General features: G+C 55.3%; 1 pseudogene; it reads left to right on the plus strand.

Annotated features, from left to right (window-relative positions):
- Window positions 1–412: 412 nt before the first annotated feature.
- LOC149852740 (uncharacterized) lies at window positions 413–2,552 on the plus strand (annotated as a pseudogene).
- The last annotated feature ends 536 nt before the right edge of the window (window positions 2,553–3,088 follow it).

Raw genomic sequence — 3,088 nt, forward strand, 5'->3', positions numbered from 1 at the left:
GGCTGCCCCGCTCCACCCCAGGGAGAGCCCACGCTAGGCCCCGTCACCCCAGCCCTCCTGGGAAAGGGCTGCTGGGCAGAGGGGGCAACCTCTGGGCCCTGCTCCCTGCTGCAGGAGACTTTGTGTCTCTCCCGGGACAGCCTGGCCTTGCTCTCAGGCGCGGGGAAGCCCTTCAGCTCCAGGCAGGCGGGTCCTGCTGGCACAGGCAGCGCGTCTCCGGGCTCCTGCTTGTGTGCACGGCTCTGCCGCCCTCCCCGGGGCTGCTGCGCGCCCGCCTGCCTGGCACGTCGCAGCCGTCTGAGCAGGGAACAACCTGGGACTCACTTTCTAGGCGACCTGAGCGTGGAGCCGGAGGGAGGAGTGTGGCGTCCCCAGGGCCTGTGAGCACGCGCCCAGCAGCGCTCCATCCCCCATGCGGGTGAGGGGCCTGCACCACCCTGGGGGCTTCCCATGGCTGTGCGGGAAATGCAGAAATGGGCAAGAAATGCAGCCCCCGCGCTGTAGGCACTCAGGCCCTGATGCTGTCTCCCACCACTTCCAGTGGGGTTGGAAACACCCCCAAGTGCTGACCCTCCCCACCCTACACAGCAGGCAGCTGTGTCCAAAACAGCTGCAGGTCTTTGACCTTGAGCCCAGGGCTCTGCCCACCTGCCAACCCTAGTGCCAGGGAGGCTGTGGGCATGGCTGCAACCCGGGGTTCATTTGTCTGTCTCCTGGATGAGCAGAGGAGGGGGCAGATACGTGTGAAGGGGGTGCTTTGAACCCCCACTGAAGACTGCCCCTGCTCGGTGCCAGGGCGGAGGCGGGGGCTGAGCAGGAGGTCGGCCAAGGTGCTCTCCATGGGAGAAGAGAGCAGCAGGGAGCCTGGGCAGGAGGATCGGGGCCCACCTGCCGGGACAAGGAGGGGCCCATCCGGGCAAGAAAGTGGCTGTGCCCCACCTGCTGTCAAAGGAAACCGGCAGCTCCCAGCAGCAGCGGAAAGGAGGGAGAGAAATCCTCCACCTCCACGTCCAAATGGAGGTGGCCCCGGGTGCGCCTGGGCAGGCGGGAGCCAGCACCACCAGAGCGCCAGGCACCCGAAAAGCCATGCAGCTCCCCTCCCGGGTCACCGAGCAGCCTGGAGCCTGGCCCGGCCCCGCAGCCCTGCCGAGCCGTGGAGGAGGGCCCCGCCGCCCTGGCGCAGGAGCTGAGCCAGGCCCACAGCAGCCCCCGCCAGAGCCGCGGCTCCTCCTGAGATGACCGGCACCCATCCCAGGCGTCCAGGAGCACCAGCACCAGCACCAGCTCCTCCTCGGAGAAGGACTCTGAAAGCTCCCCTGAGTCACAAAGCACCAGCTCGAGCAGCAGCTCCTCGGAGGAGGAGGAGGCGATAGCTCGGAGGAGTCCACAAGCACCAGGTCGACCAGCAGCTCCTCCTCGGAGGGCTCCAGTAGCAACCTGGATCCCAGGACCAGCCCGGCCCCCGGTGCCACCTGCACAGGTGAGGGGAGCCACTGGGGCCCGGCGGTCTCAGCACCGCTCACCGAGGGAGGGAGGCCGGTTGGACCCGCACTACGGAAGAAAGAGACTTGGGGTCATCATTGACCACACGATGAACATGAGCCTGCAATGCGATGCTGCGGCTAATAAAGCGACCAAATGCTGGCTTGCATCCATTTCTCATGCATATCATTTGTAAGGGTTCAGCTCCTGTTCCCATCAACACACCTGGAAGTCGGATGAAATCAGGACATTCGGTCTGAAGGTGCGAGTGGAAGCAGAAGTGGCGCCTGGCCTCTACTGGAGCTGTAAATGCAGACGGTCGGCAGGATCAGGTTAAATTTTGATAGAAAGGAAGTCCCTGCTCTGTTTAGTCAGTTGTACCTTTTTGTTTCCTCCTGTGCCAACATTGTGTTTGGGCCTTTTAATTTTCAACATTGTTTGGGGAGCTATATTGCTTTAGTTTAAAGAAATGAAAACCCTATTGTCTGCTCAACAGAGCTGAACCCGTAGTAGAGCACCAAGGGAGTGAACGTGTGTCGAGTCCTTTGTGGGGACCCAAATAAGCTCTTGTATCGTGCTTACGTTGTCCCCTTGTACTTCAGTAAGCTCTTACATCGTGCTTACTTTAGGGGAAACCCCACTCTTGACATGCATGAGGATAAATGAGCAAGCCACTGAACTGCTTTCTTCATTGCAATGCTCCTTATCTCCCTGGTTGTATTGACACAGCGAGTAGTTCTCCAAAGACATGGAAGGAGTTTGCTTTTAAACTAATTTACCGGTCATTTCAACTTGTCAGCACTGGATTTATAACTATGTTGTGTGTCTGTCTTCCCCTCCCTTGTTTCCCCTGAAATAGGTGACAGTATCTTACTCTCATATATCGCTGTCACTCTGAGCAGCAATAACTGATATCAAATAGGAGCATCCAGTAAAATGACATTATCCACTTCATTTAGCTTTATATCATAAAAGAAGCTGCCTTCATTAAACAGCTTGGATTTTGCTCCCCATTGCTGGTTTGTTTGTTTTTTGATTGCTGGATACTACAGATAAACATTAAAAAACAATCCCACCAAGCTTTTCATTTTGATCAAAGCAATGAAATGGAAGCTATTTAGCTGGATTTATTGATCATCTTAAGGAAAATGTTTGCTTTGTGTGAAATATCCTATTAGGCAGAGTGTTTATATACGTGTGATAGTGTATATTGGGGAAAGGGAAGCAACCTTCACCATTGAGCAAGGAATGATTGAAATGACGTTTTTAGAAGTAATTTGTTTTGCTTATTTACTGTTCTGGGTTCGGTTACTCGGATCCCTCTCGTACACCCCAGAGTAGCGGGCAAATCTGGTAACACCAAGTATTATGATGACTGAGTCCTTCTCCAGCTGGGAGATTTTCAGCTGAGATAAACAATGTCTTGGTTGCAGAGAATAAGCCACAAGACGATGTAAGCATCTTGCCAGCAATCAATTACAACACAGTTAGCCTATTCGTGATGATGTAGGCGCACACTCGTAAGTTCAGTAACCTGTGCATCTCCCTGGACATCTGAAAATACTTTGTGTTACCAAGGGAGGAAAGATTCTTCAGTACCGGCCAT

This window comes from Crocodylus siamensis, chromosome 15, assembly GCF_052110815.1.
Source record: "Crocodylus siamensis isolate JL-2025a chromosome 15, ASM5211081v1, whole genome shotgun sequence".
In the NCBI taxonomy this organism is placed as follows: Eukaryota; Metazoa; Chordata; order Crocodylia; family Crocodylidae; genus Crocodylus; species Crocodylus siamensis.